This window comes from Stegodyphus dumicola, chromosome 7 (assembly GCF_044657685.1).
Source record: "Stegodyphus dumicola isolate Sdum_Otavi_A_Nest chromosome 7, ASM4465768v1".
In the NCBI taxonomy this organism is placed as follows: domain Eukaryota; kingdom Metazoa; phylum Arthropoda; class Arachnida; order Araneae; family Eresidae; genus Stegodyphus; species Stegodyphus dumicola.
The window spans coordinates 140,869,077-140,893,047 of record NC_140774.1 but is presented as its reverse complement, the minus strand read 5'-3'; the positions used below and the strand labels follow the sequence as shown (position 1 = coordinate 140,893,047).

General features: G+C 33.4%; 8 non-coding genes across 8 annotated transcripts; all 8 read right to left on the bottom strand.

Annotated features, from left to right (window-relative positions):
• Positions 1 to 2,166: 2,166 nt before the first annotated feature.
• On the bottom strand, positions 2,167 to 2,239 carry TRNAV-AAC (transfer RNA valine (anticodon AAC)). The gene has a single exon. It is a non-coding gene; the product is annotated as a tRNA-Val (tRNA).
• A 90-nt stretch (positions 2,240 to 2,329) lies between these two features.
• TRNAV-AAC (transfer RNA valine (anticodon AAC)) lies at positions 2,330 to 2,410 on the bottom strand. Its single transcript has one exon. It is a non-coding gene; the product is annotated as a tRNA-Val (tRNA).
• Positions 2,411 to 7,122: 4,712 nt separating this feature from the next.
• TRNAV-AAC (transfer RNA valine (anticodon AAC)) lies at positions 7,123 to 7,195 on the bottom strand. Its single transcript has one exon. It is a non-coding gene; the product is annotated as a tRNA-Val (tRNA).
• A 91-nt stretch (positions 7,196 to 7,286) lies between these two features.
• On the bottom strand, positions 7,287 to 7,359 carry TRNAV-AAC (transfer RNA valine (anticodon AAC)). The gene has a single exon. It is a non-coding gene; the product is annotated as a tRNA-Val (tRNA).
• Positions 7,360 to 16,876: 9,517 nt separating this feature from the next.
• On the bottom strand, positions 16,877 to 16,949 carry TRNAV-AAC (transfer RNA valine (anticodon AAC)). Its single transcript has one exon. It is a non-coding gene; the product is annotated as a tRNA-Val (tRNA).
• A 91-nt stretch (positions 16,950 to 17,040) lies between these two features.
• TRNAV-AAC (transfer RNA valine (anticodon AAC)) lies at positions 17,041 to 17,113 on the bottom strand. The gene has a single exon. It is a non-coding gene; the product is annotated as a tRNA-Val (tRNA).
• A 4,706-nt stretch (positions 17,114 to 21,819) lies between these two features.
• TRNAV-AAC (transfer RNA valine (anticodon AAC)) lies at positions 21,820 to 21,892 on the bottom strand. The gene has a single exon. It is a non-coding gene; the product is annotated as a tRNA-Val (tRNA).
• A 91-nt stretch (positions 21,893 to 21,983) lies between these two features.
• TRNAV-AAC (transfer RNA valine (anticodon AAC)) lies at positions 21,984 to 22,056 on the bottom strand. The gene has a single exon. It is a non-coding gene; the product is annotated as a tRNA-Val (tRNA).
• Positions 22,057 to 23,971: the final 1,915 nt, after the last annotated feature.

Below are 23,971 nucleotides of genomic sequence, written 5' to 3'. Positions count from 1 at the left end.
GAACTGTGTAGACTGTAGAAGATTTTTGTAGAAGATTAAAGGGCTTCTCTAAAATCCCTTTTTTTACGAATCTTTCAGAAACGGAGGAGAAAGTGGTAGAGATGGACGAAGATTTTCGGAAAGCTCATTTCCGGAGGGGGGAGAAATTAAAAAAAAAAAAATACAAAATTAAGGAAAATTCTGTACTCCAAAGGGGCGTTTTTAACGATTTCTGTATTACCTTAATATATTAAATATCATATTCTTCTCACTAAAACCATAAAATTCAGTTCAACAACAATAACGCAAAATAATTTTAAAATGAGCATATCTTTAGAATTTCCACTACACAGTCTCGTGCGCAGGAAATTTCCCCCCCCCATACAGTGCTGCCATTGCTCGCTCTGAAATCGTTGAGTTTGTTAATCAAAAATTTGTTAAAGTGTTACAAAATATGAAATCGATAAAAAACAGATTCCAAATTTGGGCTTTCAGATGCCATATTCAGGTGGAAACGTACGTTATTCAAAATTTAATGGCTCTAACTACCGTTGCCTTAGCACAATGCAATCATATATACATTCATGCAGATTCTTCATCATGTAATTTCTTTAAATATAATTAAGGGCTCTAATATTTGGTGGCAATAATTTGAAAAGTGAACCGACATTTTCAATGAACCAACGAAAATCCCAAAACAAAATTAAGAGTCCTTCTGGGGAACAAATTGCCCCTTTGGACTAAAACGACATAACCGATAACAAAGCAAGTATCAGTTCTTACTAAAACCATTACAGGGAGCCGTGCAGTTAGTTCTACAACAATACAGTTGAAGCCTGGTAAAATTTTATAGAATTCATCTTGAACCAGAACATTGCTGTTTACGTGAAATCTCGAAAAACTTTCCCCATTCCCATAAATGAAGCCTTTTCACTCTGCGTAAACCACAAGCAACGTCGGGTACTTCAGATTGTATGTAACATTAATTATTACGAACATTATTATCATGTGTATCTGTATATTACAGGAATTTTCAGTTATTAATATTTTATTCAATGCGGTATTTTCCCATGGATGTGAAAAATTAAACAAATTAATTTATTTTCAGTGTTTAAGAACTTGGTCCCTAAAGTAAGTTTTTAAAAACTTTACAAAAATTTATTTGATAAGAGATAATTTTTTTTAAAAAAAAAAAAAAAAACTTGTGGTAGTTTAATACAATTTTTTTCCGGAATTCATTTGCGAGTTTTGGCACAAAAATTGCTTAAATGCTTCTTAAAATCTTGTAACTTATCGATTTTAAAATATTACCTCGATTAATTTCTACACGCTTATCTGGTATTTTTATATGCAATTGGGCCAGTCTTTATTATTTACGATATTAACACGTCAAGTGTGAAGTCAGTCACCGATGGCTGACAGATCGGATAGCTTCGGTGACTGATGACTGACAGCACACTTGTCGTTTAGGCTTCTTCAGTTACTGTTGACTGGCGATATGCAAGCAGCTTAAAAAATTATATACTTCTCAGATCTATCTTATAACAAATTCTAGCTAGAATATCGATGAAACCGGATATCGACGGTTAACGGAAAGGACAATAAAACTAATTTCATTAGTTCAAACTCGCATTAAAAGAGGTAAATCTGAAATTTTATATAAACGTAAGTGCATTTTCAAATTTCGAAGTCATTTCTTTATATAAGTTTATTAACTTCATATCTACGGTGAGTTTAAATGATAACGGCTTGTGCGCGAAAATCTGAGGAACACTCTAAAAATTATTAAAAAAAATTAGATTTGCACCCACCACATTCCGAACATGGGACTTTCCGTGTGTTAAGCGGATGTGATAACCACTACATCATGAGTGCACGTGTTAGATGTATCCCCAGTCAGTTAAAAATATAAACACTTGCTTTCTAAAAACTAAATTAATGCTCTATTATACACAATCAGTTCAAAATATAAATACTTGTTTTTCAAAAGAAAAATTAGCACTGTCATTTAGAAACTTAGGGCTGTACCCACCAGGTTTCGAACCTGGGACCTTCCGCGTGTTAGGCGGATATGATAACCACTACACCATGTGCATATATACAAGATGATCTTATTAACTTTCATTTGATAGTATAAATACTTGCTTTTCAAAAATAAATTTAGTAGTTTAAATAAAAAGTTGACGTTGTACCCACCAGGTTTCGAACCTGGGACCTTCCGCGTGTTAGGCGGATGTGATAACCACTACACCATGGGTACACATGCGAGATGTTCTTATTAACAATCATTTCATAGTATAAATATTTCTTTTCAAAATAAATTTAGTATTGTCAAATAAAAAGTTGAGATTGTACCCACCAGGTTTCGAACCTGGGACCTTGGGACCTTCCGCGTGTTAGGCGGATGTGATAACCACTACACCATGGGTACACATGCGAAATGTTCTTATTAACAATCATTTCATAGTACAAATACGTGCTTTTCAAAAGTAAATTTAGTACTGTCAATTAAAAAGTTTATTGTGTTCTTTTTATTAATTTTAAAGTGTATTGATGGATTTTATCAATTAAAACTTTGGAATAATTTGAATAGCGCTTCCGAAAATTATTTTAGAAGATAAGCAATTTTTTAAACCCTTCGAGCCGGGTAGCGAAAACGCGCGCTTATCGCGGAGGCCGGCAGTGTCTTCCCCGAGCGTCTCTCCAAGGCCGAGGGCTTTTTTACTACTAAGCCTAAATCCATGAAATTTCCGAAGTATCAACGCATTGTTTAATAATGCTCTATAGAGTATTTAAACGGCTTATGCTTTATAGAAATTTATATATATATACTTTAATTACCTTATTTCTTGTTTAAATACATATTTTACACATTTTATTTTAATTACTCACCATTTTATGACTTTTAACATTATATATCTGAAAACTAAATATATTACTTAAAATTCTCATTTCGTATGAAAAATTTTAAAACAGGGATCTACACACAGTCCTACGTTACATTCCTTGAACTCGTAATAACTCATTTGCCGTTTTGGAGGATTTTTCCGGGAATGTGAACAAACGAAGCACCGTCGTCTCATTTTCTTATCAGTCTCTTCTGAACAAAGTTTTGGAAAATGTCTTTCAGTTAGTTTTTCAGAATCAATATCAGAATATCAGAATTTCAGAATCAATATCTGAAATATTTTGCATCATTTCTGCTATTTCATGCTCTGTTAAACATTTTCGACGCTTCGACATTGAAACGGTAAAAACAGAAAGAATTCACGTCTAACAAGATCTAATTATTTTCTAAAAACTGAACTGTAAACCGAAATACTCGACGCTTTAGCGCATATAAAACTTCTACTTACAATAAACAACTACCACGTGCGAATAAAGTGCAATTTAAAGAGACGTCATAAATCACGCCATTCGGAAACATTTAGTTCCCCGTTTGTTTATATAATAAAAAACACGTGTACGTGAGTCATGCTTCTCTCATTTCGAGTAGAATGTCTAATGTACATGTATCTGAAACCATATGGACATACAGTGCCATCTTGTGGCATAAATTATAGTTTGAAAAACGTTCCAAGGTACTGGCACAAATACGTGACATTCGGTAGAAAACGCAACTTTTCTCTGGCACGCCTGCGTGTCGGCCGGTAGATAAGTGCGTTCGTTGCTGGCACGTATACGTGACAGTCGGCGCGAAGGGGTTAAGTCTATTTTCGTGTAAAATAAAGAAAAAATGTTTTAAGGGCTAATTTTAACATATATAAGAGCTCAAGTAATAATCTAAAATGATACCAAAAATTACGATGCTAGAAGCAAAACTTTTGTTTTTCTCATTTTTGTTTTAAAATTAGCCTTAGCGATGCAAAACCTCCGTCCTGTACGGTGACTACCTTCGATTCTCTTTCGTCCCGCACGAGCATCTTAAACAAAGGTGCGCCGTCGCGAAAAGGTTAAGCTTTAGTTAGGGTTAGCATTAGTATCAGTTATCAGTAAAGGCATTCGAGACAAATCATTAGGGGACTGAAAACAAGGATTGGACGTTTTACACGACACAGGTACGTTTGCTGGTGATTTTCATTTAAAGTATTATTTGATTCATTGAAGAATCGGGATTTACTAGCATACATATATTTTACGCTAATTTATCGAACTTTTGGTTGAAAACTCAGGGATATAAAAGCTTTGCGTTGCCACTTTGCAAAGTGCAAGATATTTCTGTTACAAAATTAATCAAAATACTCGGCAATTTAAAAGAAGTGTGTTACCACTCGCCAAAACGTTAAACGAATTTAATAAACATTCAGGGATTTAAGAGAAATATGTGTTGCCTCTATCCGAATTAAAATATTATCTTCCAAGCATCAGTAAGTTGTCGTTCAACAAAGTGGGGATATTTCATTTTTTTCATTCAAATTTATTCTGTTATAATTTAACAAATTAAGAAATTTAAAAGCAGTAAGCAAAAGTTCATTTAAATTGTTATTAATTTCTATATAAAAAATTACACTAACAGATTCCATTAAAATCATGTTTCTCTATATATACAAAGAAGAGTGTCCGTTTGTTTGTTTGTGTGCGCGTAATTTATAGAAAGATTACGATTTATCACGATCTTGAAGAAATTTTGCGAAGTTCACATTCATAATCAAAGGAAGTTATTAAGATTTATAAGGTTTCGAAGAAATTTCTAAGAAATTAAAAGATTTCGGAAAATCACCCTACGGAGTCAATACTCAAAGAATTTGACATTCATTGTAGGTTCAGGTCGCCGTTGTTGAGTTTTCGCTATCAGTGAAAATCATAATGCTAAGTGAAAAATTTATAATTTTTTAACGAATATAAAAATTAATGCTTTCTACATAGTTTCAAATTTGAAATCGCATCACTAATCTCAACAGTCACATCAAACTTGCGTTCCCTTTTTTAGTTCTTACTAACACCGGTAGAGGGCGCCATGTTCTTATGTTTTTCCTGATGAGAACTGTGTAGACTGTAGAAGATTTTTGTAGAAGATTAAAGGGCTTCTCTAAAATCCCTTTTTTTACGAATCTTTCAGAAACGGAGGAGAAAGTGGTAGAGATGGACGAAGATTTTCGGAAAGCTCATTTCCGGAGGGGGGAGAAATTAAAAAAAAAAAAATACAAAATTAAGGAAAATTCTGTACGCCAAAGGGGCGTTTTTAACGATTTCTGTATTACCTTAATATATTAAATATCATATTCTTCTCACTAAAACCATAAAATTCAGTTCAACAACAATAACGCAAAATAATTTTAAAATGAGCATATCTTTAGAATTTCCACTACACAGTCTCGTGCGCAGGAAATTCCCCCCCCCCATACAGTGCTGCCATTGCTCGCTCTGAAATCGTTGAGTTTGTTAATCAAAAATTTGTTAAAGTGTTACAAAATATGAAATCGATAAAAAACAGATTCCAAATTTGGGCTTTCAGATGCCATATTCAGGTGGAAACGTACGTTATTCAAAATTTAATGGCTCTAACTACCGTTGCCTTAGCACAATGCAATCATATATACATTCATGCAGATTCTTCATCATGTAATTTCTTTAAATATAATTAAGGGCTCTAATATTTGGTGGCAATAATTTGAAAAGTGAACCGACATTTTCAATGAACCAACGAAAATCCCAAAACAAAATTAAGAGTCCTTCTGGGGAACAAATTGCCCCTTTGGACTAAAACGACATAACCGATAACAAAGCAAGTATCAGTTCTTACTAAAACCATTACAGGGAGCCGTGCAGTTAGTTCTACAACAATACAGTTGAAGCCTGGTAAAATTTTATAGAATTCATCTTGAACCAGAACATTGCTGTTTACGTGAAATCTCGAAAAACTTTCCCCATTCCCATAAATGAAGCCTTTTCACTCTGCGTAAACCACAAGCAACGTCGGGTACTTCAGATTGTATGTAACATTAATTATTACGAACATTATTATCATGTGTATCTGTATATTACAGGAATTTTCAGTTATTAATATTTTATTCAATGCGGTATTTTCCCATGGATGTGAAAAATTAAACAAATTAATTTATTTTCAGTGTTTAAGAACTTGGTCCCTAAAGTAAGTTTTTAAAAACTTTACAAAAATTTATTTGATAAGAGATAATTTTTAAAAAAAAAAAAAAAACTTGTGGTAGTTTAATACAATTTTTTTCCGAAATTCATTTGCGAGTTTTGGCACAAAAATTGCTTAAATGCTTCTTAAAATCCTCTAACTTATCGATTTTAAAATATTACGTCGATTAATTTCTACACGCTTATCTGGTATTTTTATATGCAATTGGGCCAGTCTTTATTATTTACGATATTAACACGTCAAGTGTGAAGTCAGTCACCGATGGCTGACAGATCGGATAGCTTCGGTGACTGATGACTGACAGCACACTTGTCGTTTAGGCTTCTTCAGTTACTGTTGACTGGCGATATGCAAGCAGCTTAAAAAATTATATACTTCTCAGATCTATCTTATAACAAATTCTAGCTAGAATATCGATGAAACCGGATATCGACGGTTAACGGAAAGGACAATAAAACTAATTTCATTAGTTCAAACTCGCATTAAAAGAGGTAAATCTGAAATTTTATATAAACGTAAGTGCATTTTCAAATTTCGAAGTCATTTCTTTATATAAGTTTATTAACTTCATATCTACGGTGAGTTTAAATGATAACGGCTTTTGCGCGAAAATCTGAGGAACACTCTAAAAATTATTAAAAAAAATTAGATTTGCACCCACCACATTCCGAACATGGGACTTTCCGTGTGTTAAGCGGATGTGATAACCACTACATCATGAGTGCACGTGTTAGATGTATCCCCAGTCAGTTAAAAATATAAACACTTGCTTTCTAAAAATTAAATTAATGCTCTATTATACACATTCAGTTCAAAATATAAATACTTGCTTTTCAAAAGAAAAATTAGCACTGTCATTTAAAAACTTAGGGTTGTACCCACCAGGTTTCGAACCTGGGACCTTCCGCGTGTTAGGCGGATGTGATAACCACTGCACCATGTGCACACATACAAGATGGTCTTATTAACTTTCATTTGATAGTATAAATACTTGCTTTTCAAAAATAAATTTAGTAGTTTAAATAAAAAGTTGACGTTGTACACACCAGGTTTCGAACCTGGGACCTTCCGCGTGTTAGGCGGATGTGATAACCACTACACCATGGGTACACATGCGAGATGTTCTTATTAACAATCATTTCATAGTATAAATATTTCTTTTCAAAAATAAATTTAGTATTGTCAAATAAAAAGTTGAGATTGTACCCACCAGGTTTCGAACCTGGGACTTTCCGCGTGTTAGGCGGATGTGATAACCACTACACCATGGGTACACATGCGAAATGTTCTTATTAACAATCATTTCATAGTACAAATACGTGCTTTTCAAAAGTAAATTTAGTATTGTCAATTAAAAAGTTTATTGTGTTCTTTTTATTAATTTTAAAGTGTATTGATGGATTTTATCAATTAAAACTTTGGAATAATTTGAATAGCGCTTCCGAAAATTATTTTAGAAGATAAGCAATTTTTTAACCCCTTCGAGCCGGGTAGCGAAAACGCGCGCTTATCGCGGAGGCCGGCAGTGTCTTCCCCGAGCGTCTCTCCAAGGCCGAGGGCTTTTTTACTACTAAGCCTAAATCCATGAAATTTCCGAAGTATCAACGCATTGTTTAATAATGCTCTATAGAGTATTTAAACGGCTTATGCTTTATAGAAATTTATATATATATACTTTAATTACCTTATTTCTTGTTTAAATGCATATTTTACACATTTTATTTTAATTACTCACCATTTTATGACTTTTAACATTATATATCTGAAAACTAAATATATTACTTAAAATTCTCATTTCGTATGAAAAATTTTAAAACAGGGATCTACACACAGTCCTACGTTACATTCCTTGAACTCGTAATAACTCATTTGCCGTTTTGGAGGATTTTTCCGGGAATGTGAACAAACGAAGCACCGTCGTCTCATTTTCTTATCAGTCTCTTCTGAACAAAGTTTTGGAAAATGTCTTTCAGTTAGTTTTTCAGAATCAATATCAGAATATCAGAATTTCAGAATCAATATCTGAAATATTTTGCATCATTTCTGCTATTTCATGCTCTGTTAAACATTTTCGACGCTTCGACATTGAAACGGTAAAAACAGAAAGAATTCACGTCTAACAAGATCTAATTATTTTCTAAAAACTGAACTGTAAACCGAAATACTCGACGCTTTAGCGCATATAAAACTTCTACTTACAATAAACAACTACCACGTGCGAATAAAGTGCAATTTAAAGAGACGTCATAAATCACGCCATTCGGAAACATTTAGTTCCCCGTTTGTTTATATAATAAAAAACACGTGTACGTGAGTCATGCTTCTCTCATTTCGAGTAGAATGTCTAATGTACATGTATCTGAAACCATATGGACATACAGTGCCATCTTGTGGCATAAATTATAGTTTGAAAAACGTTCCAAGGTACTGGCACAAATACGTGACATTCGGTAGAAAACGCAACTTTTCTCTGGCACGCCTGCGTGTCGGCCGGTAGATAAGTGCGTTCGTTGCTGGCACGTATACGTGACAGTCGGCGCGAAGGGGTTAAGTCTATTTTCGTGTAAAATAAAGAAAAAATATTTTAAGGGCTAATTTTAACATATATAAGAGCTCAAGTAATAATCTAAAATGATACCAAAAATTACGATGCTAGAAGCAAAACTTTTGTTTTTCTCATTTTTGTTTTAAAATTAGCCTTAGCGATGCAAAACCTCCGTCCTGTACGGTGACTACCTTCGATTCTCTTTCGTCCCGCACGAGCATCTTAAACAAAGGTGCGCCGTCGCGAAAAGGTTAAGCTTTAGTTAGGGTTAGCATTAGTATCAGTTATCAGTAAAGGCATTCGAGACAAATCATTAGGGGACTGAAAACAAGGATTGGACGTTTTACACGACACAGGTACGTTTGCTGGTGATTTTCATTTAAAGTATTATTTGATTCATTGAAGAATCGGGATTTACTAGCATACATATATTTTACGCTAATTTATCGAACTTTTGGTTGAAAACTCAGGGATATAAAAGCTTTGCGTTGCCACTTTGCAAAGTGCAAGATATTTCTGTTACAAAATTAATCAAAATACTCGGCAATTTAAAAGAAGTGTGTTACCACTCGCCAAAACGTTAAACGAATTTAATAAACATTCAGGGATTTAAGAGAAATATGTGTTGCCTCTATCCGAATTAAAATATTATCTTCCAAGCATCAGTAAGTTGTCGTTCAACAAAGTGGGGATATTTCATTTTTTTCATTCAAATTTATTCTGTTATAATTTAACAAATTAAGAAATTTAAAAGCAGTAAGCAAAAGTTCATTTAAATTGTTATTAATTTCTATATAAAAAATTACACTAACAGATTCCATTAAAATCATCTTTCTCTATATATACAAAGAAGAGTGTCCGTTTGTTTGTTTGTGTGCGCGTAATTTATAGAAAGATTACGATTTATCACGATCTTGAAGAAATTTTGCGAAGTTCACATTCATAACCAAAGGAAGTTATTAAGATTTATAAGGTTTCGAAGAAATTTGTAAGAAATTAAAAGATTTCGGAAAATCACCCTACGGAGTCAATACTCAAAGAATTTGACATTCATTGTAGGTTCAGGTCGCCGTTGTTGAGTTTTCGCTATCAGTGAAAATCATAATGCTAAGTGAAAAATTTATAATTTTTTAACGAATATAAAAATTAATGCTTTCTACATAGTTTCAAATTTGAAATCGCATCACTAATCTCAACAGTCACATCAAACTTGCGTTCCCTTTTTTAGTTCTTACTAACACCGGTAGAGGGCGCCATGTTCTTATGTTTTTCCTGATGAGAACTGTGTAGACTGTAGAAGATTTTTGTAGAAGATTAAAGGGCTTCTCTAAAATCCCTTTTTTTACGAATCTTTCAGAAACGGAGGAGAAAGTGGTAGAGATGGACGAAGATTTTCGGAAAGCTCATTTCCGGAGGGGGGAGAAATTAAAAAAAAAAAAAAATACAAAATTAAGGAAAATTCTGTACGCCAAAGGGGCGTTTTTAACGATTTCTGTATTATCTTAATATATTAAATATCATATTCTTCTCACTAAAACCATAAAATTCAGTTCAACAACAATAACGCAAAATAATTTTAAAATGAGCATATCTTTAGAATTTCCACTACACAGTCTCGTGCGCAGGAAATTCCCCCCCCCCATACAGTGCTGCCATTGCTCGCTCTGAAATCGTTGATTTTGTTAATCAAAAATTTGTTAAAGTGTTACAAAATATGAAATCGATAAAAAACAGATTCCAAATTTGGGCTTTCAGATGCCATATTCAGGTGGAAACGTACGTTATTCAAAATTTAATGGCTCTAACTACCGTTGCCTTAGCACAATGCAATCATATATACATTCATGCAGATTCTTCATCATGTAATTTCTTTAAATATAATTAAGGGCTCTAATATTTGGTGGCAATAATTTGAAAAGTGAACCGACATTTTCAATGAACCAACGAAAATCCCAAAACAAAATTAAGAGTCCTTCTGGGGAACAAATTGCCCCTTTGGACTAAAACGACATAACCGATAACAAAGCAAGTATCAGTTCTTACTAAAACCATTACAGGGAGCCGTGCAGTTAGTTCTACAACAATACAGTTGAAGCCTGGTAAAATTTTATAGAATTCATCTTGAACCAGAACATTGCTGTTTACGTGAAATCTCGAAAAACTTTCCCCATTCCCATAAATGAAGCCTTTTCACTCTGCGTAAACCACAAGCAACGTCGGGTACTTCAGATTGTATGTAACATTAATTATTACGAACATTATTATCATGTGTATCTGTATATTACAGGAATTTTCAGTTATTAATATTTTATTCAATGCGGTATTTTCCCATGGATGTGAAAAATTAAACAAATTAATTTATTTTCAGTGTTTAAGAACTTGGTCCCTAAAGTAAGTTTTTAAAAACTTCACAAAAATTTATTTGATAAGAGATAATTTTTAAAAAAAAAAAAAAAAAAAAAACTTCTTGTAGTTTAATACAATTTTTTTCCGAAATTCATTTGCGAGTTTTGGCACAAAAATTGCTTAAATGCTTCTTAAAATCCTCTAACTTATCGATTTTAAAATATTACCTCGATTAATTTCTACACGCTTATCTGGTATTTTTATATGCAATTGGGCCACTCTTTATTATTTACGATATTAACACGTCAAGTGTGAAGTCAGTCACCGATGGCTGACAGTTCGGATAGCTTCGGTGACTGATGACTGACAGCACACTTGTCGTTTAGTCTTCTTCAGTTACTGTTGACTGGCGATATGCAAGCAGCTTAAAAAATTATATACTTCTCAGATCTATCTTATAACAAATTCTAGCTAGAATATGGATGAAACCGGATATCGACGGTTAACGGAAAGGACAATAAAACTAATTTCATTAGTTCAAACTCGCATTAAAAGAGGTAAATCTGAAATTTTATATAAACGTAAGTGCATTTTCAAATTTCGAAGTCATTTCTTTATATAAGTTTATTAACTTCATATCTACGGTAAGTTTAAATGATAACGGCTTGTGCGCGAAAATCTGAGGAACACTCTAAAAATTATTAAAAAAAATTAGAGTTGCACCCACCACATTCCGAACATGGGACTTTCCGTGTGTTAAGCGGATGTGATAACCACTACATCATGAGTGCACGTGTTAGATATATCCCCAGTCAGTTAAAAATATAAACACTTGCTTTCTAAAAATTAAATTAATGCTCTATTATACACATTCAGTTCAAAATATAAATACTTGCTTTTCAAAAGAAAAATTAGCACTGTCATTTAAAAACTTAGGGTTGTACCCACCAGGTTTCGAACCTGGGACCTTCCGCGTGTTAGGCGGATGTGATAACCACTGCACCATGTGCACACATACAAGATGATCTTATTAACTTTCATTTGATAGTATAAATACTTGCTTTTCAAAAATAAATTTAGTAGTTTAAATAAAAAGTTGACGTTGTACACACCAGGTTTCGAACCTGGGACCTTGGGACCTTCCGCGTGTTAGGCGGATGTGATAACCACTACACCATGGGTACACATGCGAAATGTTCTTATTAACAATCATTTCATAGTACAAATACGTGCTTTTCAAAAGTAAATTTAGTACTGTCAATTAAAAAGTTTATTGTGTTCTTTTTATTAATTTTAAAGTGTATTGATGGATTTTATCAATTAAAACTTTGGAATAATTTGAATAGCGCTTCCGAAAATTATTTTAGAAGATAAGCAATTTTTTAACCCCTTCGAGCCGGGTAGCGAAAACGCGCGCTTCTCGCGGAGGCCGGCAGTGTCTTCCCCGAGCGTCTCTCCAAGGCCGAGGGCTTTTTTACTACTAAGCCTAAATCCATGAAATTTCCGAAGTATCAACGCATTGTTTAATAATGCTCTATAGAGTATTTAAACGGCTTATGCTTTATAGAAATTTATATATATATACTTTAATTACCTTATTTCTTGTTTAAATGCATATTTTACACATTTTATTTTAATTACTCACCATTTTATGACTTTTAACATTATATATCTGAAAACTAAATATATTACTTAAAATTCTCATTTCGTATGAAAAATTTTAAAACAGGGATCTACACACAGTCCTACGTTACATTCCTTGAACTCGTAATAACTCATTTGCCGTTTTGGAGGATTTTTCCGGGAATGTGAACAAACGAAGCACCGTCGTCTCATTTTCTTATCAGTCTCTTCTGAACAAAGTTTTGGAAAATGTCTTTCAGTTAGTTTTTCAGAATCAATATCAGAATATCAGAATTTCAGAATCAATATCTGAAATATTTTGCATCATTTCTGCTATTTCATGCTCTGTTAAACATTTTCGACGCTTCGACATTGAAACGGTAAAAACAGAAAGAATTCACGTCTAACAAGATCTAATTATTTTCTAAAAACTGAACTGTAAACCGAAATACTCGACGCTTTAGCGCATATAAAACTTCTACTTACAATAAACAACTACCACGTGCGAATAAAGTGCAATTTAAAGAGACGTCATAAATCACGCCATTCGGAAACATTTAGTTCCCCGTTTGTTTATATAATAAAAAACACGTGTACGTGAGTCATGCTTCTCTCATTTCGAGTAGAATGTCTAATGTACATGTATCTGAAACCATATGGACATACAGTGCCATCTTGTGGCATAAATTATAGTTTGAAAAACGTTCCAAGGTACTGGCACAAATACGTGACATTCGGTAGAAAACGCAACTTTTCTCTGGCACGCCTGCGTGTCGGCCGGTAGATAAGTGCGTTCGTTGCTGGCACGTATACGTGACAGTCGGCGCGAAGGGGTTAAGTCTATTTTCGTGTAAAATAAAGAAAAAATGTTTTAAGGGCTAATTTTAACATATATAAGAGCTCAAGTAATAATCTAAAATGATACCAAAAATTACGATGCTAGAAGCGAAACTTTTGTTTTTCTCATTTTTGTTTTAAAATTAGGCTTAGCGATGCAAAACCTCCGTCCTGTACGATGACTACCTTCGATTCTCTTTCGTCCCGCACGAGCATCTTAAACAAAGGTGCACCGTCGCGAAAAGGTTAAGCATTAGTTAGGGTTAGCATTAGTATCAGTTATCAGTAAAGGCACTCGAGACAAATCATTAGGGGACTGAAAACAAGGATTGGACGTTTTACACGACACAGGTACGTTTGCTGGTGATTTTCATTTAAAGTATTATTTGATTCATTGAAGAATCGGGATTTACTAGCATACATATATTTTACGCTAATTTATCGAACTTTTGGTTGAAAACTCAGGGATATAAAAGCTTTGCGTTGCCACTTTGCAAAGTGCAAGATATTTCTGTTACAAAATTAATCAAAATACTCGGCAATTTAAAAGAAGTGTGTTACCACTCGCCAAAACGTTAAACGAATTTAATAAACATTCAGGGATTTAAGAGAAATATGTGTTGCCTCTATCCGAATTAAAATATTATCTTCCAAGCATCAGTAAGTTGTCGTTCAACGAAGTGGGGATATTTCATTTTTTTCATTCAAATTTATTCTGTTATAATTTAACAAATTAAGAAATTTAAAAGCAGTAAGCAAAAGTTCATTTAAATTGTTATTAATTTCTATATAAAAAATTACACTAACAGATTTCATTAAAATCATCTTTCTCTATATATACAAAGAAGAGTGTCCGTTTGTTTGTTTGTGTGCGCGTAATTTATAGAAAGATTACGATTTATCACGATCTTGAAGAAATTTTGCGAAGTTCACATTCATAACCAAAGGAAGTTATTAAGATTTATAAGATTTCGAAGAAATTTCTAAGAAATTAAAAGATTTCGGAAAATCACCCTACGGAGTCACTACTCAAAGAATTTGACATTCATTGTAGGTTCAGGTCGCCGTTGTTGAGTTTTCGCTATCAGTGAAAATCATAATGCTAAGTGAAAAATTTATAATTTTTTAACGAATATAAAAATTAATGCTTTCTACATAGTTTCAAATTTGAAATCGCATCACTAATCTCAACAGTCACATCAAACTTGCGTTCCCTTTTTTAGTTCTTACTAACACTGGTAGATGGCGCCATGTTCTTATGTTTTTCCTGATGAGAACAGTGTAGACTGTAGAAGATTTTTGTAGAAGATTAAAGGGCTTCTCTAAAATCCCTTTTTTTACGAATCTTTCAGAAACGGAGAAGAAAGTGGTAGAGAAGGACGAAGATTTTCGGAAAGCTCATTTCCGGAGGAGGGAGAAATTAAAAAAAAAAAATACAGAATTAAGGAAAATTCTGTACGCCAAAGGGGCGTTTTTAACGATTTCTGTATTACCTTAATATATTAAATATCATATTCTTCTCACTAAAACCATAAAATTCAGTTCAACAACAATAACGCAAAATAATTTTAAAATGAGCATATCTTTAGAATTTCCACTACACAGTCTCGTGCGCAGGAAATTTCCCCCCCCCCATACAGTGCTGCCATTGCTCGCTCTGAAATCGTTGAGTTTGTTAATCAAAAATTTGTTAAAGTGTTACAAAATATGAAATCGATAAAAAACAGATTCCAAATTTGGGCTTTCAGATGCCATATTCAGGTGGAAACGTACGTTATTCAAAATTTAATGGCTCTAACTACCGTTGCCTTAGCACAATGCAATCATATATACATTCATGCAGATTCTTCATCATGTAATTTCTTTAAATATAATTAAGGGCTCTAATATTTGGTGGCAATAATTTGAAAAGTGAACCGACATTTTCAATGAACCAACGAAAATCCCAAAACAAAATTAAGAGTCCTTCTGGGGAACAAATTGCCCCTTTGGACTAAAACGACATAACCGATAACAAAGCAAGTATCAGTTCTTACTAAAACCATTACAGGGAGCCGTGCAGTTAGTTCTACAACAATACAGTTGAAGCCTGGTAAAATTTTATAGAATTCATCTTGAACCAGAACATTGCTGTTTACGTGAAATCTCGAAAAACTTTCCCCATTCCCATAAATGAAGCCTTTTCACTCTGCGTAAACCACAAGCAACGTCGGGTACTTCAGATTGTATGTAACATTAATTATTACGAACATTATTATCATGTGTATCTGTATATTACAGGAATTTTCAGTTATTAATATTTTATTCAATGCGGTATTTTCCCATGGATGTGAAAAATTAAACAAATTAATTTATTTTCAGTGTTTAAGAACTTGGTCCCTAAAGTAAGTTTTTAAAAACTTTACAAAAATTTATTTGATAAGAGATAATTTTTTTTTAAAAAAAAAAAAAAAACTTGTGGTAGTTTAATACAATTTTTTTCCGGAATTCATTTGCGAGTTTTGGCACAAAAATTGCTTAAATGCTTCTTAAAATCTTCTAACTTATCGATTTTAAAATATTACCTCGATTAATTTCTACACGCTTATCTGGTATTTTTATATGCAATTGGGCCAGTCTTTATTATTTACGATATTAACACGTCAAGTGTGAAGTCAGTCACCGATGGCTGACAGATCGGATAGCTTCGGTGACTGATGACTGACAGCACACTTGTCGTTTAGGCTTCTTCAGTTACTGTTGACTGGCGATATGCAAGCAGCTTAAAAAATTATATACTTCTCAGATCTATCTTATAACAAATTCTAGCTAGAATATCGATGAAACCGGATATCGACGGTTAACGGAAAGGACAATAAAACTAATTTCATTAGTTCAAACTCGCATTAAAAGAGGTAAATCTGAAATTTTATATAAACGTAAGTGCATTTTCAAATTTCGAAGTCATTTCTTTATATAAGTTTATTAACTTCATATCTACGGTGAGTTTAAATGATAACGGCTTGTGCGCGAAAATCTGAGGAACACTCTAAAAATTATTAAAAAAAATTAGATTTGCATCCACCACATTCCGAACATGGGACTTTCCGTGTGTTAAGCGGATGTGATAACCACTACATCATGAGTGCACGTGTTAGATGTATCCCCAGTCAGTTAAAAATATAAACACTTGCTTTCTAAAAATTAAATTAATGCTCTATTATACACAATCAGTTCAAAATATAAATACTTGTTTTTCAAAAGAAAAATTAGCACTGTCATTTAGAAACTTAGGGCTGTACCCACCAGGTTTCGAACCTGGGACCTTCCGCGTGTTAGGCGGATATGATAACCACTACACCATGTGCACACATACAAGATGATCTTATTAACTTTCATTTGATAGTATAAATACTTGCTTTTCAAAAATAAATTTAGTAGTTTAAATAAAAAGTTGACGTTGTACCCACCAGGTTTCGAACCTGGGACCTTCCGCGTGTTAGGCGGATGTGATAACCACTACACCATGGGTACACATGCGAGATGTTCTTATTAACAATCATTTCATAGTATAAATATTTCTTTTCAAAAATAAATTTAGTATTGTCAAATAAAAAGTTGAGATTGTACCCACCAGGTTTCGAACCTGGGACTTTCCGCGTGTTAGGCGGATGTGATAACCACTACACCATGGGTACACAAACAAAATGTTCTTATTAACAATCATTTCATAGTACAAATACGTGCTTTTCAAAAGTAAATTTAATACTGTCAATTAAAAAGTTTATTGTGTTCTTTTTATTAAATTTAAAGTGTATTGATGGATTTTATCAATTAAAACTTTAGAATAATTTGAATAGCGCTTCCGAAAATTATTTTAGAAGATAAGCAATTTTTTAACCCCTTCGAGCCGGGTAGCGAAAACGCGCGCTTATCGCGGAGGCCGGCAGTGTCTTCCCCGAGCATCTCTCCAAGGCCGAGGGCTTTTTTACTACTAAGCCTAAATCCATGAAATTTCCGAAGTATCAACGCATTGTTTAATAATGCTCTATAGAGTATTTAAACGGCTTATGCTTTATAGAAATTTATATATATATACTTTAATTACCTTATTTCTTGTTTAAATGCATATTTTACACATTTTATTTTAATTACTCACCATTTTATGACTTTTAACATTATATATCTGAAAACTAAATATATTACTTAAAATTCTCATTTCGTATGAAAAATTTTAAAACAGGGATCTACACACAGTCCTACGTTACATTCCTTGAACTCGTAATAACTCATTTGCCGTTTTGGAGGATTTTTCCGGGAATGTGAACAAACGAAGCACCGTCGTCTCATTTTCTTATCAGTCTCTTCTGAACAAAGTTTTGGAAAATGTCTTTCAGTTAATCTTTCAGAATGAATATCAGAATATCAGAATTTCAGAATCAATATCTGAAATATTTTGCATCATTTCTGCTATTTCATGCTCTGTTAAACATTTTCGAGGCTTCGACATTGAAACGGTAAAAACAGAAATAATTCACGTCTAACAAGATCTAATTATTTTCTAAAAACTGAACTGTAAACCGAAATACTCGACGCTTTAGCGCATATAAAACTTCTACTTACAATAAACAACTACCACGTGCGAATAAAGTGCAATTTAAAGAGACGTCATAAATCACGCCATTCGGAAACATTTAGTTCCCCGTTTGTTTATATAATAAAAAACACGTGTACGTGAGTCATGCTTCTCTCATTTCGAGTAGAATGTCTAATGTACATGTATCTGAAACCATATGGACATACAGTGCCATCTTGTGGCATAAATTATAGTTTGAAAAACGTTCCAAGGTACTGGCACAAATACGTGACATTCGGTAGAAAACGCAACTTTTCTCTGGCACGCCTGCGTGTCGGCCGGTAGATAAGTGCGTTCGTTGCTGGCACGTATACGTGACAGTCGGCGCGAAGGGGTTAAGTCTATTTTCGTGTAAAATAAAGAAAAAATGTTTTAAGGGCTAATTTTAACATATATAAGAGCTCAAGTAATAATCTAAAATGATACCAAAAATTACGATGCTAGAAGCAAAACTTTTGTTTTTCTCATTTTTGTTTTAAAATTAGCCTTAGCGATGCAAAACCTCCGTCCTGTACGGTGACTACCTTCGATTCTCTTTCGTCCCGCACGAGCATCTTAAACAAAGGTGCGCCGTCGCGAAAAGGTTAAGCTTTAGTTAGGGTTAGCATTAGTATCAGTTATCAGTAAAGGCATTCGAGACAAATCATTAGGGGACTGAAAACAAGGATTGGACGTTTTACACGACACAGGTACGTTTGCTGGTGATTTTCATTTAAAGTATTATTTGATTCATTGAAGAATCGGGATTTACTAGCATACATATATTTTACGCTAATTTATCGAACTTTTGGTTGAAAACTCAGGGATATAAAAGCTTTGCGTTGCCACTTTGCAAAGTGCAAGATATTTCTGTTACAAAATTAATCAAAATACTCGGCAATTTAAAAGAAGTGTGTTACCACTCGCCAAAACGTTAAACGAATTTAATAAACATTCAGGGATTTAAGAGAAATATGTGTTGCCTCTATCCGAATTAAAATATTATCTTCCAAGCATCAGTAAGTTGTCGTTCAACAAAGTGGGGATATTTCATTTTTTTCATTCAAATTTATTCTGTTATAATTTAACAAATTAAGAAATTTAAAAGCAGTAAGCAAAAGTTCATTTAAATTGTTATTAATTTCTATATAAAAAATTACACTAACAGATTCCATTAAAATCATCTTTCTCTATATATACAAAGAAGAGTGTCCGTTTGTTTGTTTGTGTGCGCGTAATTTATAGAAAGATTACGATTTATCACGATCTTGAAGAAATTTTGCGAAGTTCACATTCATAACCAAAGGAAGTTATTAAGATTTATAAGGTTTCGAAGAAATTTCTAAGAAATTAAAAGATTTCGGAAAATCACCCTACGGAGTCACTACTCAAAGAATTTGACATTCATTGTAGGTTCAGGTCGCCGTTGTTGAGTTTTCGCTATCAGTGAAAATCATAATGCTAAGTGAAAAATTTATAATTTTTTAACGAATATAAAAATTAATGCTTTCTACATAGTTTCAAATTTGAAATCGCATCACTAATCTCAACAGTCACATCAAACTTGCGTTCCCTTTTTTAGTTCTTACTAACACCGGTAGAGGGCGCCATGTTCTTATGTTTTTCCTGATGAGAACTGTGTAGACTGTAGAAGATTTTTGTAGAAGATTAAAGGGCTTCTCTAAAATCCCTTTTTTTACGAATCTTTCAGAAACGGAGGAGAAAGTGGTAGAGATGGACGAAGATTTTCGGAAAGCTCATTTCCGGAGGGGGGAGAAATTAAAAAAAAAAAAATACAAAATTAAGGAAAATTCTGTACGCCAAAGGGGCGTTTTTAACGATTTCTGTATTACCTTAATATATTAAATATCATATTCTTCTCACTAAAACCATAAAATTCAGTTCAACAACAATAACGCAAAATAATTTTAAAATGAGCATATCTTTAGAATTTCCACTACACAGTCTCGTGCGCAGGAAATTCCCCCCCCCCCCATACAGTGCTGCCATTGCTCGCTCTGAAATCGTTGAGTTTGTTAATCAAAAATTTGTTAAAGTGTTACAAAATATGAAATCGATAAAAAACAGATTCCAAATTTGGGCTTTCAGATGCCATATTCAGGTGGAAACGTACGTTATTGAAAATTTAATGGCTCTAACTACCGTTGCCTTAGCACAATGCAATCATATATACATTCATGCAGATTCTTCATCATGTAATTTCTTTAAATATAATTAAGGGCTCTAATATTTGGTGGCAATAATTTGAAAAGTGAACCGACATTTTCAATGAACCAACGAAAATCCCAAAACAAAATTAAGAGTCCTTCTGGGGAACAAATTGCCCCTTTGGACTAAAACGACATAACCGATAACAAAGCAAGTATCAGTTCTTACTAAAACCATTACAGGGAGCCGTGCAGTTAGTTCTACAACAATACAGTTGAAGCCTGGTAAAATTTTATAGAATTCATCTTGAACCAGAACATTGCTGTTTACGTGAAATCTCGAAAAACTTTCCCCATTCCCATAAATGAAGCCTTTTCACTCTGCGTAAACCACAAGCAACGTCGGGTACTTCAGATTGTATGTAACATTAATTATTACGTACATTATTATCATGTGTATCTGTATATTACAGGAATTTTCAGTTATTAATATTTTATTCAATGCGGTATTTTCCCATGGATGTGAAAAATTAAACAAATTAATTTATTTTCAGTGTTTAAGAACTTGGTCCCTAAAGTAAGTTTTTAAAAACTTTACAAAAATTTATTTGATAAGAGATAATTTTTTAAAAAAAAAAAAAAAAAAAACTTGTGGTAGTTTAATACAATTTTTTTCCGAAATTCATTTGCGAGTTTTGGCACAAAAATTGCTTAAATGCTTCTTAAAATCCTCTAACTTATCGATTTTAAAATATTACGTCGATTAATTTCTACACGCTTATCTGGTATTTTTATATGCAATTGGGCCAGTCTTTATTATTTACGATATTAACACGTCAAGTGTGAAGTCAGTCACCGATGGCTGACAGATCGGATAGCTTCGGTGACTGATGACTGACAGCACACTTGTCGTTTAGGCTTCTTCAGTTACTGTTGACTGGCGATATGCAAGCAGCTTAAAAAATTATATACTTCTCAGATCTATCTTATAACAAATTCTAGCTAGAATATCGATGAAACCGGATATCGACGGTTAACGGAAAGGACAATAAAACTAATTTCGAGCTTAAAAGAGGTAAATCTGAAATTTTATATAAACGTAAGTGCATTTTCAAATTTCGAAATCATTTCTTTATATAAGTTTATTAACTTCATATCTACGGTGAGTTTAAATGATAACGGCTTGTGCGCGAAAATCTGAGGAACACTCTAAAAATTATTAAAAAAAATTAGATTTGCACCCACCACATTCCGAACATGGGACTTTCCGTGTGTTAAGCGGATGTGATAACCACTACATCATGAGTGCACGTGTTAGATGTATCCCCAGTCAGTTAAAAATATAAACACTTGCTTTCTAAAAATTAAATTAATGCTCTATTATACACAATCAGTTCAAAATATAAATACTTGCTTTTCAAAAGAAAAATTAGCACTGTCATTTAAAAACTTAAAGTTGTACCCACCAGGTTTCGAACCTGGGACCTTCCGCGTGTTATGCGGATATGATAACCACTACACCATGTGCACACATACAAGATGATCTTATTAACTTTCATTTGATAGTATAAATACTTGCTTTTCAAAAATAACTTTAGTAGTTTAAATAAAAAGTTGACGTTGTACCCACCAGGTTTCGAACCTGGGACCTTCCGCGTGTTAGGCGGATGTGATAACCACTACACCATGGGTACACATGCGAGATGTTCTTATTAACAATCATTTCATAGTATAAATATTTCTTTCCAAAAATAAATTTAGTATTGTCAAATAAAAAGTTGAGATTGTACCCACCAGGTTTCGAACCTGGGACTTTCCGCGTGTTAGGCGGATGTGATAACCACTACACCATGGGTACACAAACAAAATGTTCTTATTAACAATCATTTCATAGTACAAATACGTGCTTTTCAAAAGTAAATTTAATACTGTCAATTAAAAAGTTTATTGTGTTCTTTTTATTAAATTTAAACTGTATTGATGGATTTTATCAATTAAAACTTTGGAATAATTTGAATACCGCTTCCGAAAATTATTTTAGAAGATAAGCAATTTTTTAACCCCTTCGAGCCGGGTAGCGAAAACGCGCGCTTATCGCGGAGGCCGGCAGTGTCTTCCCCGAGCATCTCTCCAAGGCCGAGGGCTTTTTTACTACTAAGCCTAAATCCATGAAATTTCCGAAGTATCAACGCATTGTTTAACAATGCTCTATAGAGTATTTAAACGGCTTATGCTTTATAGATGTTTATATATATATATACTTTAATTACCTTATTTCTTGTTTAAATGCATATTTTACACATTTTATTTTAATTACTCACCATTTTATGACTTTTAACATTATATATCTGAAAACTAAATATATTACTTAAAATTCTCATTTCGTATGAAAAATTTTAAAACAGGGATCTACACACAGTCCTACGTTACATTCCTTGAACTCGTAATAACTCATTTGCCGTTTTGGACGATTTTTCCGGGAATGTGAACAAACGAAGCACCGTCGTCTCATTTTCTTATCAGTCTCTTCTGAACAAAGTTTTGGAAAATGTCTTTCAGTTAATCTTTCAGAATCAATATCAGAATATCAGAATTTCAGAATCAATATCTGAAATATTTTGCATCATTTCTGCTATTTCATGCTCTGTTAAACATTTTCGACGCTTCGACATTGAAACGGTAAAAACAGAAAGAATTCACGTCTAACAAGATCTAATTATTTTCTAAAAACTGAACTGTAAACCGAAATACTCGACGCTTTAGCGCATATAAAACTTCTACTTACATTAAACAACTACCACGTGCGAATAAAGTGCAATTTAAAGAGACGTCATAAATCACGCCATTCGGAAACATTTAGTTCCCCGTTTGTTTATATAATAAAAAACACGTGTACGTGAGTCATGCTTCTCTCATTTCGAGTAGAATGTCTAATGTACATGTATCTGAAACCATATGGACATACAGTGCCATCTTGTGGCATAAATTATAGTTTGAAAAACGTTCCAAGGTACTGGCACAAATACGTGACATTCGGTAGAAAACGCAACTTTTCTCTGGCACGCCTGCGTGTCGGCCGGTAGATAAGTGCGTTCGTTGCTGGCACGTATACGTGACAGTCGGCGCGAAGGGGTTAAGTCTATTTTCGTGTAAAATAAAGAAAAAATGTTTTAAGGGCTAATTTTAACATATATAAGAGCTCAAGTAATAATCTAAAATGATACCAAAAATTACGATGCTAGAAGCAAAACTTTTGTTTTTCTCATTTTTGTTTTAAAATTAGCCTTAGCGATGCAAAACCTCCGTCCTGTACGGTGACTACCTTCGATTCTCTTTCGTCCCGCACGAGCATCTTAAACAAAGGTGCGCCGTCGCGAAAAGGTTAAGCTTTAGTTAGGGTTAGCATTAGTATCAGTTATCAGTAAAGGCATTCGAGACAAATCATTAGGGGACTGAAAACAAGGATTGGACGTTTTACACGACACAGGTACGTTTGCTGGTGATTTTCATTTAAAGTATTATTTGATTCATTGAAGAATCGGGATTTACTAGCATACATATATTTTACGCTAATTTATCGAACTTTTGGTTGAAAACTCAGGGATATAAAAGCTTTGCGTTGCCACTTTGCAAAGTGCAAGATATTTCTGTTACAAAATTAATCAAAATACTCGGCAATTTAAAAGAAGTGTGTTACCACTCGCCAAAACGTTAAACGAATTTAATAAACATTCAGGGATTTAAGAGAAATATGTGTTGCCTCTATCCGAATT